The sequence below is a fragment of the Harpia harpyja genome, chromosome 3, assembly GCF_026419915.1.
Source record: "Harpia harpyja isolate bHarHar1 chromosome 3, bHarHar1 primary haplotype, whole genome shotgun sequence".
Taxonomy (NCBI): Eukaryota; Metazoa; Chordata; class Aves; order Accipitriformes; family Accipitridae; genus Harpia; species Harpia harpyja.
The window spans coordinates 25,931,311-25,948,187 of NC_068942.1; the positions used below are offsets into that span (position 1 = coordinate 25,931,311).

The following is a 16,877-nucleotide window of genomic DNA, read 5'->3' on the forward strand; positions in this document are numbered from 1 at the left end:
ACTTTCAAATCAGAGAAAACTCAGCTATTCTGGGCAAGCAAGAAGGTTGGAGACCCAGTCTCCCCTCTGTGTACGTACTCCGCCATTCAGCACCAGCCCTTCACCCCAGACTTGTCCTCAGCCCAGCAACTTTCAGCGCCTTCCTGAGTTGCGTCGGCGTTCACCTTGTCCCGCCTGAGCCGCGAGGTCATTTTTTCCAAGCAACCTCCAAAGGCTGGCTGTTGGCTTGCGTCCTTGTCGTGGTTTAACCCCAGCCAGCAACTAAACACCACGCAGCCGCTCACTCACTCCCCCCCACTCAGTGGGATGGGGGAGAAAATCGGGAAAAGAAGCAAAACCCGTGGGTTGAGATAAGAACGGTTTAATAGAACAGAAAAGAAGAAACTAATAATGATAATGATAACACTAATAAAATGACAACAGCAATAATGAAAGGATTGGAATGTACAAATGATGCACAGTGCAATTGCTCACCACCCGCTGACCAACACCCAGCCAGTCCCTGAGCGGCGAATCCCTGCCCCCCCCCACTTCCCCATTCCTAAACTGGATGGGACGTCACATGGTATGGAATACACCGTTGGCCAGTTTGGGTCAGGTGCCCTGGCTGTGTCCTGTGCCAACTTCTTGTGCCCCTCCAGCTTTCTCACTGGCTGGGCATGAGAAGCTGAAAAATCCTTGACATTAGTCTAAACACTACTGAGCAACAACTGAAAACATCAGTGTTATCAACATTCTTCACATACTGAACTCAAAACATAGCACTGTACCAGCTACTAGGAAGACAGTTAACTCTATCCCAGCTGAAACCAGGACAGTCCTTCCCACCACCCGGCAGGCTTCCAGCCCTGGCGCACGTTGCCGCCTCTCCGCTTGCTGAGCCCGCGGCTTCGCTCTGCATGCGAACGCTGGGCTGCTCCCCTCGAAGGGGCAACCTCCACTCCCGCCAGATGTTTCTGCCTGACCCAGAACATGACAGACGGGCTAAGGCCACCTCCTACCTTGTTCAGCAACGTGTCTTTAGTAAAGCAGAACATGTGGTGCGCATACAGTAAACCGAGCACAAACCAAACCCTCATGCTGTCTGTCACAATATGCAAAAACATGGAAACTCTGACATGAGCTAGAACACCTCTTTTAGAAAGAAGATCGGACTGCTAGTGGGATCGGCTTTGGCGATGATCTTTCAATGCAAAATTACTTTTTTTTCCCTCCTGAAAGAGCATGGGAGTATTTGGAGCCAACGTTTGGGTTTGGGCTGTAGCTGGGTGAGGGGTGGGGAGAGAGAAGAAATCGCTCATTGTTCAGTATAGCGCCTAGCAGTTCTGTCAATAAGCAACGGATGAGAAAAATATTTGCTGCTACAAAGAATTAATCAGTTACTGACTAACTCTTATTCAATCTAAATTTGAATCGAGTGCCTGCAGTTCACAGTTTCACACGGGCCAAGCTATTTCCGAGAGTATGCCTTCATTAGAAAGTGAGAAATCGAGTAGAAAAGTTTTAAAACAAGGTTTTAAATTGTGTTTACACATGCTGTTTGTCAGTCATTTTGCATGAATAAACGGATTTTGAGGAAAATGTAATTAAGTAGAGAAACAATTGAACGGTAAGTCTAAGTGAAAGCAAATTCACCGTCCCATAAAACCTTTCAGCTTTCACAAAATTTTATTTTCTGTAGTAGGATGAAACCTGGCACATAGACATGTAACCAAAAAATGCTCCAGTTGTGAGAGTTTGAGAGGTTACCTCTTCCTAGTTGACTGCAAGGTCATTTCAGGGCTGCCTTGTTTGCGTATCTTAAGTGTGAGGTGAAATTTATGAGTCTATCTCATCTCAACTGCCATTTAAACTACTGCATTTTAACTTACAGCTGGGATGCTCCAACACCACGTTCTGGCATGGGGATATCTCTCTAAGGTGAAACAGTTTAATTGTGTGTGATGATACGTCTGTACTCTAAGATTATTTTTTGCTATAAAAAAGGAGAAACAAGGTGCTGACGGGTGGTGCACATCAGCTGGTGCACTTCTCTGCCATGCGGGAGAGCTAAGATCAAGATTCAACATCAGTGCTTGTTCAATCATGTTTGGAAACTGAAATGGCTCCAAAAGACAGAAACAAGGCAGCTGCTTTATAAAAGCCGATCATTAGAACAGGCAAGTGTGAACTACAGGATGCCCAAGTCCCAGTCTCTCAGCTGAATGAAGTACAATAAGAAGTCTCTCAGATGTCAGGAGACTGCTTACCAATTTGGGCATAGCATCTCACCTTCCACTTCTTCCCCTCCTCCCCTTTTTCACAAGTTTTTGTCCAAATAAAGCACAGAGCAAAGGTATTGCCTTGGACTTGCATTTTGCAAATGGCTTTTGAAACCTGTTGAAATGTAGCCTGAGTTTAAGACTCGGAACGGCATGTGAAAATAGAAGGATGAGTTGCACAATATTTGAGAAGATTTGTTTGGAAAGAAAAAAAATCGCTTGGAAGGCAGAAACAAGCCTTTCCTAACAAACATCAGAATCTGAGAGTTTATCCATAACTCTAATCATGATTCTCTAAACCATTTCTAAAAAAAATGATTCCAGTATTAAATGCTTTAGTAAGTGCCTTACTAAAAAACCTAATTATGTCATGTCATCAGTGAAAGTCACACTAAAAAAATTGGTGAAGATATTTTTGGGTGAAAGTGACAAACCATTGAGGTGAACTCCCAAGGGGGATGACAGAATAACCCTCTCTTGGTTCTTCAGCTCAGGACTGAATGTAATTCTGAATACGTGTCAGCCAAACACAGGGAATGCAACAAACAACAACAAAAAAAAGCAAGGGGTTTTACATATAAGCTTTTGGGTGAAATGTAAAGTCTCTTCGCAAACAGGAGGATGGCCTGGATTTTCCAGTGATCCCTTTTGACCTAAATGCTATGAAAGAAAAACAAAACAAAAACAAGCTATGAATCAGATCACTTCTAAGTAATGGTCCCTCAAATGGAATGTTTTCTTAATCTGACTATTTCTGTAGTGCTGTCAAATCAGCCGGTCATATTTTCCTGGTACAGTTTGTCCTTTATTTGCTTTTTACCCTTCTGGAAGTTTTCGATATTAAATTATACCTCCATTTGCATTAATGGAAGTATTTTCCTGAGGAAAGAAATGTGATCGACTGGACACTATTTGTCATGCTGGTCGTCTTCTGTTTTTCAGTTTGATTTACTTCTCTTCAGCCAGCAGGGCTGTTCCAAGAATTTGTAAGTGTTATTATCAGTCATTTGAAAAGGTTATTACTTCACTGTGTAACTACTTAATTTACATACAATCTGGACGGACTGGCTGTGATATACCTAACTGTCTGGTTATTGCCTTTCTTGTTCTTTGACAAATGCCCCACCTCTCAAAAAGGTTTTTCCAGGGAAGCAAGAATAAAAAGTAGGTAAGACTCTGACAACTGCGAACATGTGCTGAAAACTATCACAGAGAAATATGTATTCCCTTTTTGTGCCTCTTCCCTCCATGGTCTGCAGTTTATGTAACACAGTGTCAGATGGACTGTGGTCTGTAGAGACGATTGAACAGCTTCAGGCAAGCCAAAGAAGAGTTCTTACTTCTTAAAAAAAAAAAAAAAAAGAAAAAAAGAAAAAGGAAAAAAGCATGACAACAATAGAATCATTTTCTTTAAAAAAGTTTTTTTGAAAGTTTTCTTAAGACACTTCAGTTTTATGACAGTTAGATTTTTAGATGAAGAAAAAAAGCCAAGCAATTCCGCTTCATTGAAACTGTATTTTTGTTGGGGGAAAAAAAATATTGGGCTTTTCATAGCCAACTCAAGCCTTCTCAGCAGCGTAAACAAAATTGAACTTTGTCGGTTCAAGATGGAGGGCAAATCTGCAGCCACAAGAAGGGAAGTAGCAGAGAAAGGGACTGCCTGGAGTTGCAGACATCTGGTGAATTGGGTTCATCGCTCCTTGGAAGGTGGGAAGGAAATCCTCATGGGATGGCTTTTCCTGGGAACTCCTTCCCCTTCATGCTTGGCCATAGTTTCTCCCCTGCGTCCTCACGCAGCCCTTCCCGCAGCAGTGGCAGCCACCAGCCAGCCTTCCACAGCCTTTTGTCTCGCCTGGCTTTTCCCTCGCACCCAGGACCCGTGCCTGGGCACTGCAATACGCAGCCCCTCTGGTCCCTGCCATTCAGGTACTCCCCACACCTCGCAAGGAGAGAATTACCCACCTTAGACCAAACGAGGTGGAGGTCATGATCTTGCTAAGCTCAGTAGCGTAAGCAGAGCGGTGGCAAAGCCATCCTGTAGCTTTGGGCTGTGTCCGCTGGCCCTGCCGTGTTGTGGAGACTGGGAGCTGACTCTTTGGCAGGAGGCACAGTTGTGTCAATAGAAGCTCTGTGATTAGCAAACTCACCCACAACATAGGACACCTCAGTTAAACTGCCTTCTTTGCCAGAAAGGAAAAAGGAAAAAAAAAAAAAAGTATCATTCCAATAGATAAGCCTGTGATACAGGAATTACATGGGATGTCAGTTTACAAACTTTGGTGAATCTTATACACCTGATTTATTTTACCCTTCATTTAAATGTGAAAATAGAAGGCCACATGAAAATGACATGGCACAATTTCTTTGTGATTGCCTGCTCACAGTAAAACCTAAATTGTGCACTGATCTGCAGATGACTGCATATCCTTATCATGAATAGTTAATTAATACTTAATAGTGTTTATCTATTTACTACGAAAAGTCTCCTTGGTTCTCTACCATCTATGGCCAGTGCAGCCCAATTCCAGTCCAATTTATAGGGACTGGAAGGCTCCTCCCAGGTTGAACTGAATTCCCAACTATGACAGGAAACCACAAGCTATGTAAACAAATGGATACTTTGGTAAAGAAGATATCCAATTCTGTATTTAGTAATTGTTAAAACAAGTAAATACTCTGAGCAATAATAGACAAAATTAATACAGATGAAGGATTTATGGAAAAGTTGGTTAAAGATGCATTTTTAGTGTCTGATAATAAGGAAAATACTTTGTCATGTATTTGCCAAATTCCTATAGATTTTCTGAGAGATCCACACTTACTTCCTCCTTGCACTGAATATTTTGCCTTCTGCAGAGATTTAATGATTGCAGTGTTAAAAAGTTCCCAGTGTTAAATTTGTGATAGTTTTGGCATGTCTGTTTGATGCAGGATTAACAGTGAGCAGTATGAATCGAATCTGTGTTTACATAGCTGGCAAACGGACCATATAACTTCAAAGGAAATCATAGTTATACCACAATTATGCAGAGAATATTAGATTGTACTCTCGGATCTCCTGCTACTTAATCTTTTTTTCCTGATTTCTCTGTTTACATCATAGTTCATAAAGCCGAGAGACACTTATATGCATTTGAAAAGGCCTGAAGCTCAGATTCCTTTTATCAAGGAGCAGCATACACCCTTGCATTTCGGCCCTGTGGGAAAAGAAGCTGCGTATCTGTAGCTTTGACCAAGTGCTCTACTTTTGACATCTGTTCTAGGAGAGGAAACAATAAGAACTTTTTCACGCTTCAGCAAGTAGTACAGATGACACATAAAATTGAAATTCCGTTTCAAAGGAAAGTTGCAGATTTTTTTTTGTTTAACCGCTTGGACATAGGTTCACATGACAAACCACATGCACAGATCCATTCACAAGACCAGGGCCTTTCTCAGGGTTGTAACCCACAGAAGCAGAGAAAAAGCTGATGTTTTGAACAGATAGCTGACAAAGTACTGAGCATTTGCTCCTTTTTACTGCTGTGTCCTCCCTGCTATCACACAGCTCTGCAATTGCAGCTGAACCACACTATAGGGTTAGTCCTACTGGCTGATGATCTGAAAGATGATACGCAGGCACAGTTATTTAGATCTTGGTCCTGGTTTGGATCCCATAAACGTCTTAGTACTGTGTCCCAGAAAGAGGTACTACAAATGCTTAATTTCCATATTCATATGTCTTTTTCTGACTTCTTCTGAAGTTATCCGTATTCATCCAGAAAGTTTCTCTCAAATATACCAATTTCAAGAAGACAGTAGCTTAAAGAATGAAAATTGTAAAGGAAGCACCAAAAATATTTTGTACTTTATCATGCATGATTTATTTAACTGAGTACCCAGACAGCTATTTCTGGCTTCAATTATTAAAACCACCCATAACTCTTCAGACTTCCAAAGACAGCCACAGTAGGAAACATAATGGACCAAATCTCAGCTCTGCACATGTTTAAGTACTAGTTTGTCCTGCTTAAGTATTCATCTTTTGAACTGCTGTCTCTTCCATTTCTCATTTGGTTTGACATTCTCAGATTTCTTGAAAGCCTCTTTTTATCAAAAGGTTTGGAGCCTCGAAGTAGAATTTCCCTTTTCATTAGGCTTGGGTGACAAGTAGCTTTAATATATTAGAAAATTTCTTTTCCCTCTAGCATGCAAAGGAATTATTGTGCTTGCTTCATCATAAGCATAGTGACTCTGGTATGGAAATCAATGTCCTTGCGTTAATTGTACTGTATTAATGCTAAGTATGGTATTAATTAATAGCATACTAATAATAGTCTTAATTCAAGCATCAATATCTGAGTGCATTAAGGTCACGTTCTAGTCTATATCTTGTGTCTCTGATCACTTTCTTAACGATCCAGAACACCACAGGAGCCCTAAATCCATTCCCTGGCTCCCCATGATCATCTGGCGCACAATTAAGACATGAATCACAGTTTTCAGAGCAATTTCCTAGGGCCCAACTTTGCAGTTTTCCATATAGGCATCTTTAGTAATTGCTCTGCTTTGGGGTGATGCTGGTCAGAAGCCATGCTGGAGCTAGGGATGGAGCAGTCTGAGCTGAGCAGATGTCACCAGCTTCTGGAGAAGATAAGGCACCTTCGCAGGTCAGGACAATGTGGGAAACCTTGCTTTTTGAAAAAAAAATAACACCAAACAGAATGATGCCTGTTGTGCTAAAGGCCTTTTCTCATAAATTCTTACCAGTGAAAATCAAGTTTTATAAAAATACAAAACCAGCCAATGAGAAGATTTTACTCTCAGAAGGAAGAAGGCTGAGAGATTTTGAACAGCTCAGTAATCAGCTTCACACTGACATTGTTTTTATATGGAAAATACACAAGTAGTATAATCCTGCATGGCACTGTAAAACCATCAGATATTAGATAGGTAGGGAGATAGAGAGACAGCTAGTTATTAACCTGAAGGGAGCCAAAGACAAACCTAGCTCACATCCTTTTATGCATCTGCAGTTATCCCCACATATCTCTACCTCTGTTGACCCATGTATATGCTACGTATGATCCAGGCTTGAACTGTGTATTTCTACACAATGCCACACCTTGTACATGGGTATATTCTCATAGAGAATAATATTTATCACCTGCTCATACTCTTACTTAAGTATAAGCAACCAGTAAAATTTTGAAAAGAGCATACAATACATCTATTTGGCATAGTGCTTTGTAATAATTTCAAGAAATACCAGACAATCAATGGGACAGACTTACAAGGACAGGCCATATGCAGAAGTCATGCCATTTCCTTCTTGTTTATAACAAACTAAAAGCAGACTGCTTAGTCCTACGCCTAAGAAATAAAATTTAAAAAAAAAAAAAAAAAGAATAAGAAAAAATGCTCTGAAAAAAAAGTGAGGCTATTTCCCAGCTGTTTCAGATAAGCTTTCTCAGATGACAGAAAGATGACTGCTCTGAAGAAAAGCTGTCATTTAAAAATAATAATATAGTTTTTGTCAGAGGTAATAAATACATCCTGATTGCATTTCCTGTTGGACTGGCAATACTTTATTGGTGGACATGAACTTTAATTGGTGGTTTGCTAGTGTCTTTTGGCAAAAGGACCTTAAGCTGGAGATCATTCCATGAATTTACTTTGATTGACCAAACACTGTGTGATTTACCTTATTAGGAAAGATGTCTGACAGCGGAGGCCTCGTCAGCATTCCAGATGAGAGCCGTTTGCCACTGACCAGCTTATGGAAATTACAGTACGGAATTTAAAAAGATGAGCATTTCATTTCCAATGCAAATGTCATTGCTTTATTTTAATTGCATCTTGGAAGATTAGCTTTACAGGGGTAGTACACAGGTCCTTTTCCTCCTATATTTAACTTACACATGTACAGACTTCTTCACACTTAACAGTAAACAACAAAGAGTAGATAGAAGTACAATATGGTCGTGTCTTATGCTGATTCAAATTTTATGAGACTAATCTTTGGCTCCTTACCCATGCCTTACATGTTTAAAATTGCAAAGTGCATGAGCAAAGCCTATGTTTCTGTCAGAGAAAAAGTCCAGTTGTCACAATATTCTGCTACAGAAAACTCAAATAAGAATATATTCACAGTCAATAACCACTTTTTGCAAACTTCCCAGCACACCGAAGTGAGGCAAGTTTGTGTATGGTATTTTAGTGGTAGAATTTCATCACAGAAACATAAATATAAATGTCACAAACTTAAACGTTAGCAGACTTTCTAGACAGATAGGAAAAAAAGAATAAATATTCCTTTAAGCACTCACGGTTTTTTGGATTTGAAATTGGGATGAAGCACAACTTGAACCACCAGATGCATGGCACCTCGCTGGTTTCTGCTGGCCTTTGAGAAAGTCCTGAAGTGTTTTTTTTACCATCCCAAAACCCTCTCACACCCAGGTTTGCTATTCAGCCCCCAGCTTAACACAGAGACGTGGTTTTGGGACCTACTGCAGAGATTGCTCTAATGATCTTTCTGGGAACACTGGAGAGGATTATTCCCCATGTCACTGAGCTCCCTCCACAGTATGAGGTTTCTCTGCTCCACGTAACACCAAGGACAAAGCAGGAGAGACAAGGACGTACCCAGCCAGTTGCTGGCACACAGCAGGTTTGGGGGTATCATACGGGTTCATCTTGCAGAAGGTGCTCAACCTCCTTGTAAAATTAAGCTGGAAGATGATTAAGAGGAAGAGATCCCCAAAACAAGCTGGGATGCCCCATCGTGCCTGTGTGAGGAAAGGTGTTGGGGGAATGGGGGAAAGGCAGCCATTTATCAAGCAGAAACAGCTCCATAAGGAAACATGATCCCCAATGTGAAAGTTAGTTCTCCACAATTCCCAGACAAGTTCAATTATTAGAAGTGTGACCTAAATAAACCACATCCCTCCACCTTATGTTCTCCTTTCAGGTCCAGGACAATGGGGCCTGTGTGGTGGGCACAGCATAAATGTCACTGGTTTTCATACAATACTTAAAAAAATTATACAAGTTTTTTGCTCCAAAGGACAAGTCAGGTGTTGAATATTTTGAAAGGCAGTAATACTGCCAAATTTAATAACAAGAATTTAGAAGTGATCTAGCTATTTCTACTCAGAAAAAATGGAGTATGGAACAATAAGTTTTATTGCACTTTAGTTATTAAAGCAGAATTTTAAGGCCATTAGCCTCCAACATGGGAAAATGCCTGAGTGGGGTTTTTTTTCTGTGATGTACCTCAGCCAAGTAATGATTGAGTTTGTAGAATATTACTTTTTCAGCACAAATCTTACAAGGTTTTTAAGGAGAGCTGGGAAAGGAACAGCAGAGGAGATGCTAGATCTTTTCATCACCAGACTGCCTGACCTGTCCTTTTGCAGGAGGCAGCCTTAGGGATGCGCTGCCATTCCTCTGCTGCTCCAGGCACCAGCAGTGACACCGAGGGAACCCGGTTCCTCCTTTCTCTCCCATGAACCCCATCAGGTGTTTTCTGTCTCCTGCCATCATGCCACTGAAGATTTCCTCAAATCTTCCTGCAAATCTTCAGCAGTGTCAGCACTCCATCACCATACAGTCCCATCGTGGGAGATTCTGGGTCTCCTACAATGGGACTTTAGCTCAAAATGCTAAATGTATAGCAGCTCGGATGTCCATATGGACACACGTCTTGTATGAAATGTCCAGAAGCCTGCGATCATCAGCAATTTCAGTAGCTTTCTGCCCAACCCCTCTGAGCCACAGGGCTGGCTACAACATCATTCCTGCATTCTCACTAGCACGAGGAGTTGTAATCACCTTTCAACTAAGACTTCAGCAACTCTCAGCTCCCTTTTAAAGAAGTATAAAATGTCTCTGTGTAGTTATTGTACCTTCTAGTGGAAAGGTAGGATGTATTTTATCTTGTATTTCATATCTAGCTTTTAGGCTTACAAAATTAAGCTCCCTTGCCTTCCCTGTCCTGCCCCGCCCTGCCCTGTTTTTTGTTCTCTTTTATTTTTTGGCAGGGAAGCTCCAGATCATGTTGAACTCAAAGGATGAAAACCACAGGAACGTAAGAAAATCATGACAATCTTTGTTTAAATCACAGCTGTATGATGCCAAAAATATTTGCTCCTGGTATTTATTCCCAATTGTCAAAATCATTGCAAATAGCAGTCCATCTGAAACACATGGATTTAGTCACTGGCAGAGAGCAAAGCAAGAGCCTTGTGAGCTGTACAAAGCACGCCACATTAACGATTATCCACTTGCATTGCCTCAAAAATTATTTGTATTCATCTCTGCTTCAAAGACACAAGACAAGATGCTGATAAACCGAATAACAATTATCTGACCCGCTATGCAAACGAGTGACTCAATTAAACTAACATTTGATACTGGCCATTTATTTTGGCGGCGCTCAACAACAGATGAAACTGAAGTGAAATTGATTGAAGACAAATATTGATTACTCTGCCTTACACCACCATTTGTCCTGGAATGTCACAGTCACATAAGAAATTAAATTCCTGCTTGTTCTTTGTTTTCTCTGAATCTGAAACAGGTAATTCTGAAATAAATTATTATAGTTAAAGATTGTGGTATATTTAACAATGAGAATGGACTCGTCTGTCAGGTTTATTGCAAAATCCATTCCCAACCAACTCAGATGATCCTGATGATATCAAGCAGAAAACTACAGAAAATGCCAAGTGAATGAACTATCCAAGCCAGTCCTCCTATACTCTGTTTCCCTCTGTTTTTCAAGGAGACCCTTCTGATCAGTGCAGAGAGAGCAAGGATGATCTTTATTTTTTGTGTTGTGCGAGCCTGGGCTGCCAAGCTGTGGCATGGCTGGCCTCTGTGCTGAACCTGGGTGCAACAAGTCTCAGGAGCTTGGCTTGAGCGTGGGGAGCCTGTCAGTCCTAAAACTTTGAGCTTTAATTCTTGAACTGAATCACCCACTGTTCTGCAACAGGAAAACACTTTAAAGGGTACTTAGCTGTAAGCACATATATGGGCTTCATAGCCTTAAATTAGATTATTCCTGTAGGTGCAGTTAAATATTTGCCTAAAAGCTTTGCTCCAAAGGGATGGATTTAGAAACATTAGCTGTATAAGCATGGTACTAACAGAGTCCCTGTATCCTATCTGATTGCCTTCAGAGCTTTAATATTTTAAATGCCAGCCTTTAGCGTTTGAGAATAACCCAGCACGTGGTTTATATAAATGACCCAGAGAAGCTGTACTGCATGACATAGCAACTCTTTTTTTCCACACAAGCAAACAGCTGAAAGGGTGAACCCCCACCTACTTTTGCATGAACTTTTGTCATGAGGCTGGATCTCCAAGACAACAGAGAACTCTGAATCTAATGAAAAAAATGTTTTCTGTACTTCCTTTTACCCTTTCTGTACTGTTCTGGAAAAAAAAAAATTCTTTTAATAAATAGAACTGTATTCTTCCACTGTAAAAATACTGCCACAGCAATCAAGTAGATTTACCAGTGCCATGTATTCTCATGTAAACAGCAACATAAAAAAAGATTAAATTCTCCCCTCAACTGCCTGGTTTTGCTCAATTAAGATTTGAACCATATTGTCACAAACTTTTTTTTTACTGGTTGTTTATTTTGCAAGCATTCTTATATCAGTACTGAAAAGCATTCTAAAGATGAAAAACTGAAAAAGAGATTAGAAGTACTAATATCAACTCCTTTCTCAACAGCAAAAATACAACATGGCAAAAGAAGAAATTTAATTATTAATAATGACCACATCACGCAAATAAACAAACAAACAAAAAAAAACAGCTCTGTTTTTTGTGTCAGAAAATGCTTTCTTGCTGGAGATAAATATTGTCTTGTATTTCGTGTGCTGCTATTCCTTTTTAATTCTTCCAGAACTAAATATGCAGGTCGGGCAGCACAGGAAGATGCGATGCCAATGGCAGAGGAAGAAAAAGCACAAACCTGAAGTACTGGGAGATTCACTACCCTCTTTCTCAGAAGGAAAACCAAAACGTAAAAGTAGTTGGTGACTTCCCCCTGCTGGCAGTGAAGAGACCCATCTGTCTCCCAGCTCTGATTATTGCTATCCAAAATGTTATTGACAGCCTGAAGAGGCACATCTGGGCTCCTGGTACACGTTCTCCTTCATGCAAAAAGACAAATGCCAGCTCCAGAGTGAGCCTAAGCAGACCACAAGTGACTACAGAGCTCTGGGAGCTGCAAGGGTTACTCTCCTCAGCCCTCCCAGGAAAAAAAATCAGGGTTCAAACAGGGACAAACACAGCCTGAGGGTAAACGTGGCCATGCCAATAACGTCAGCATGGGGCTTTGCTTTCCTTAACCGTGGGGTGATATTCTGTGAACTACTGAGTGAGGATGGACTTCCCCAAAAGAAGAGGAGGAAGAGTATCTTTGCAGATTTGCAAATGCAATGGGGAATGTTTTAAATTAGGATTGAGGGGAGAGGGAGCAAATTCCTCCAGGTAAGTATAAACAGGACTTAAAGGAAGCTTAAAAGGTAGCAGGACAAAGTTTTGCACAACAGAATCAAAAGGGAGAGAAACTGTGATAGTGCATCAGCTGCTGATCAGAAATGCCTTTATTCCAACGTGAGAGACGTGGGAAGTAAACTTCAGAAGTAGAAAGTCCTTATACATAATCCAAACCAGGATTTAAATGGTAGAGAAAATTTGATGGGCTATTTTTCTATGCCAGGAACATTAATATGAAAGAAACAGCTTAAATTCATTTAAACATGCTTGTTGGCTACTAACAGATAAGTTAAGAAGTAATGGTCTTATGTTGCGACAGGAAAAAGGGGGGTTTAAAAGTATAACAAAAACCTGGGCACGCTGTGGGCTCTTCAGCATCAGGAATGTTTGGGAACATTTCCAACATCTGTCAAGAACAGCAAAGACAAAACTGATGCTGTCAGAGGCAGCAAGTAGATAAGACGAACTCCTGCAGTCTCTTCCAACCAACATTTCTGTGATTTTCTGATCCCCATGTAAAACTAAATTGTGATTAAATCGTTCAAAGAAGCACCAGAAGTATTCAGAAAACAGGAATTTTATTTGGTGAAAAAATTCCAGCTCTGATATTTTTTCTTTTCCTACCAGGTGGAAACCAAATTCACAAGATAAAAAGAGTCGCTTCGTTCATGAGCTGATTACCCAGCCAGTGGGGAACTTGTGTAAGGCTACACGCAGCTCAGGAAAAGGGTCTACTTTGTCTGGTTTGGGGCAAGGTTTTTTTGTCATGATTAGATCATCCTACTTTATTAAATGACCAAAGAACCCCTACCTGGCCCTTCAGTCTCCCAATACTGTGTCTGTTTTCAGATGGATTTTTTGACCAGATATTCTGTCTAGGGCCTGAAGACAACTATTGCAGCTGCTGTTGTTTTTGCCATCTAAATAGATGCAGTATGGCAAAAGTTCTGGTTTCTCTCAATTGATGTTTTCTGATATGTAAAGTTTCATTTGAGAATTTCTGTTCCACTCCAGAAGGGGAATAATATGCTTTTTTGAGTCTATTTCAATGTCTTGTGACTTTAGTGTAATACTTAAATGTATAGGCTAAAGTGTAACACTCTGCGCTCATCCTTTGCTCAACAGCAAAGAGATTTCTTTGCAGCTCAGATTAGTTTAGTAGTAAGGAGTGTCAAACCTTTCCTCCAGATCTTCAGAACAAAATACAGTTTCTACAGACTCTGAGTAACTGACTTCAGCAGTTTGCCTTCTGCAGAAGACATTAACTTCTATGGAAATGTGATAATCATCCTCTGAGGCTTGCATGTAATGATTACCAAGTTGTATGCTTGTAACATGAGTGAAGAGAAATGATTCATGTGTCTGTGAGTTGCTATAAAAGCACACAAGGTCAATCAATCTTCTCAATTCATCTATTTTTGATAATAGGTTTCATGCTGCAATATTTAGCTAGCCGATCTTTTGATTTCTGAAAACATAACTCAACCTCTGCCTTTTTTTAATCACGCTTAAATTTCTTCTGTGCTCAGTATGAAAAAATATTTTTATTTGGATCTACATTATCTCATACCAGTTTAGAAATGTGTCCCCAATATGATGGTGGCATATATTCCTATGTTGCTATTTCTCTGGCCCCGAAGCATTTTGCAAATTATTGAGCTGCTGGATGCTATGGGAATTGACTTAATCAGGATATAGAAGAGGCACTGTGAATGCTGCAGGCTTAGATGGTGGCTGCCTTGTGATTATTTCACTGGCACTGAAATTCAGCTCCATATGGAAGGAAATGCAGTAAGTTTGCTGTTTAAAAGAGAAAAGGAACATCATGTGCAGCAATAATAAAAGCATCCTTCAGTACAAACAAATGTATCAACAACCGTAACAAGACAGTTCAGGGTTTAGCTCGCGAAAGAACTGCTTGTTCAATCTGAATCCAAAAAAGATGACATTTTGTTATTGGAAATTTCAAAGAATTTGGAACCACCTGACAATTTCCTTTTGTTGAACGTGCACAGACAGTAAATTCAGTACTGGGGGTTGCTGACGTATGTTCCTCACTTCTAGAGAAATTTTACAAATAGTATTTTAATACTTTCTACAGGGTTTTTTGAGAATCCTTCCATGCCTGCCTATCTCAGTAAAACGTGCCTTGGTTCCTTCTAGGGTGGCCTGCAGCTATGTGATATGTTTGGGCATGAAGCATTCAGTATTTAGGAAACTGAACCCAGGGACAACAAGGTCGTTTGTTATATCTTACCTGCAAATACACCATAGCCATCTTCCATTCCTACCTGCAGCTGTCTGTCGGTTACTGAATCATATTTAAGTTGAGTTGCCTGTGTTCAAAGGCTCAGGGATTAACAGTAGGTTTAACCATGGTCTGAATCTAGTTTTCCTTACAGATGGTAAAATAAAGATTAGCCAGTTAAATACTTCTGATTTAATTAGGATCATCTTTCTATATGATCACACAAGTATGATAAAAGTTACTATGTAAAATATCATATGTTTGCACTGCAAAACCAGGAAGAAATACTTCACATTCTTAAGAATACCATATAAATATTCTAGAAAATGTGTACCAATACTCTGTTAGCATAGTCAGAATCCCAATAGTTTAATAAAGACAAGATGGATGCTGAATATTTGCGATGTCTGCTTTTGAAAACAGTTAATTCTCTAACTAAATCCTCAGACAGATTTATCTCCAAGCTATCTAATGCATATATCCTTTCATGGTATACCTTAGCTTCTAATGTTTTTACCCAAAATGTGGAAGCTAACTGTCTCCAGCCCTACTTTCATGCTTCTCCTCAGACAGTAAATCTTTAGCTCCAGATTACATACTATAATTGGCAGAAACTAGGCTATAGATTTAAATATAAACTAAGATCACAAGCTAATATAAAAACAGAAAGTCTTTATTCTTATGTCTATGCTACTATGCTTTCTCTCTGCTCTTTTCTTTTTTCTGCAATGTAAAAAAAGACTTCTTCATATGATGCTTAGTCTCAAAAACACTTTCTAACAACATCTCACGTACATCAAAAGTAAATCCCTCACTGGATTCACACATCTGTCTCCTTACTGTATTTGGGTCATGTTATAGCCATCCTTATTTAAGACATGCACGATGACCACTATTGCCGAAATATCTTTGTGTGAAGAATAATAATAATAATAATAATAATAATAATAATAATAAAGTGGACTTTTCCTCTAAATCCCAGAGCTCATTTGCCAGGAGGAAACAGGGTCTCTACTTTATTTCAAATTAGGCATCTAAGATTTACATGTGTAGCACGCATGCCATATATCATTCCCCACCACTCTGAAGGAAAAAAAATATATTATTTATGTAGCTTAGCTGTCGTTTTCTGTAAGTAAATGCCTATTGGGAATTTACAGGTTAGCTTCCTGTTTTAGAATATTTTTACCGTGTTGTGTTATGTTAAGAAGGAAACTGTTCCAAGTAAAAAATTTAACTTGAACAGTAATAATTTAGAAACTAATTTTCCAATTGTAGTGCTGATTCTAATGTGATCAATGGAGGCATTTGCAGATCATAGCTATTTCAGAAGACATATGTTTCAGTATGACATGTGCTTTGACAGCCATTTGATTCTTGTCATTACTTTTTCTGTTGGGCTGGGTGGGAAAATATATGCAAGGGTTTAAGTTGTGCCCTCAGTAAGTAGGGGAATATATATATATATATATACATGCTTCCACAAAATTCACAGCCTTGTAAGTATTATGTACCCACTGCCAGGGTTTGAATTTGGCTTGGGTACAATATGGAGGAGACACCTAACCACTAGGGTTTCATATTGAAGTGTCTTGGCTTTACTATACCATTAAAACCCAAAATCTAAGCATTGTCTTCCAGGGCCCGTGTCTTCGTTGAAGCCAGGGTGCTGGGAGACAGTGGACAAGGAGGGGATGGAGAAGCTTAACCTGGGAAGCCATGTCCTAGGCAGGTTTTTGCCCAGCAGGAGCACAGGTCTCACTCACCAGCCCGCAGGGATTTCAGCTGGAGAATTGACCGACTACCTGCCTTGCAGGATTTCATCTCGGAACCACTTGAAATATTGGCAACAGTCCCACAGACTCAGA

At 40.0% G+C, this 16,877-nt stretch overlaps 1 long non-coding RNA gene across 2 annotated transcripts; it reads right to left on the bottom strand.

Annotated features, from left to right (window-relative positions):
* Window positions 1–823: 823 nt before the first annotated feature.
* On the bottom strand, window positions 824–4,758 carry LOC128139404 (uncharacterized). 2 transcript variants are annotated; one of them, XR_008234370.1, is made up of 3 exons: window positions 4,644–4,758; window positions 4,224–4,441; window positions 824–2,921 (listed from the first exon to the last, which is right to left on the bottom strand). It is a non-coding gene; the product is annotated as an uncharacterized LOC128139404 (long non-coding RNA). The 2 variants fall into 2 exon arrangements; XR_008234371.1 differs by having other exon boundaries at window positions 824–3,603.
* Between the last annotated feature and the right edge of the window lie 12,119 nt (window positions 4,759–16,877).